Source organism: Triticum urartu, chromosome 7 (genome assembly GCF_003073215.2).
Source record: "Triticum urartu cultivar G1812 chromosome 7, Tu2.1, whole genome shotgun sequence".
Lineage (NCBI taxonomy): Eukaryota > Viridiplantae > Streptophyta > Magnoliopsida > Poales > Poaceae > Triticum > Triticum urartu.
The window spans coordinates 603,017,343-603,018,342 of record NC_053028.1 but is presented as its reverse complement, the minus strand read 5'-3'; positions in this window follow the sequence as shown (position 1 = coordinate 603,018,342).

Here is a 1,000-nt window from a genome sequence, read left to right as displayed (position 1 = left end):
GAGCTGATGGTACGATTGAAAAGTACAAGGCACGGCTTGTGGCCAAGGGTTATACCCAGAAAGAAGGTGAAGACTTCTTTGATACTTACTCACCCGTGGCTAGACTGACCACAATTCGGATGCTACTATCACTGGCTGCCTCACATGGTCTTCTTGTTCATCAAATGGACGTTAAGACAGCTTTCCTCAATGGAGAGTTGAAGGAGGAAATTTACATGGATCAGCCAGATGGTTTTGTAGTACCTGGTCAGGAAGGAAAGGTGTGCAAGTTATTAAAGTCTTTATATGGCCTTAAACAAGCTCCTAAGGAGTGGCATGAGAAGTTCGAAAGAACATTAACTGTTGTCGGCTTTGTAGTAAACGATGGTGACAAGTGCGTGTACTATCGCTATGGTGGGGGCGAAGGAGTTATTCTTTGTCTATATGTCGACGACATATTGATATTTGGAACCAAACTTGATTTAATCAAGGAGGTTAAGGATTTCTTATCTCGCTGTTTTGAGATGAAGGATCTAGGAGTAGCTGATGTTATCTTAAATATCAAGCTGTTGAGAGATGAGAATGGTGGGTCACACTGCTTTAATCTCACTATGTGGAAAAGGTCTTGAGTCGTTTTGGGTATAGCGACTGCACACTTTCTCCAACTCCATATGATGCTAGTGTGTTGCTTCGAAAGAATCGACAGATTGCTAGAGATCAACTGAGGTATTCTTAGATTATTGGTTCGTTTATGTATTTGGCGAGTGCCACGAGGCCTGACATCTCTTTTGCTGTGAGCAAGCTGAGTCGGTTTGTGTCAAAACCGGGAGATGATCATTGGCATGCGCTTGAGAGAGTTATGCGCTATTTGAAAGGCACCGCGAGCTATGGGATTCACTACACCGGGTATCCAAGGGTACTGGAGGGTTATAGTGACTCAAACTGGATTTCTGATGCTGATGAGATAAAGGCCACAAGTGGTTATGTTTTTACACTTGGTGGTGGCGCTGTTTCCTGGAAG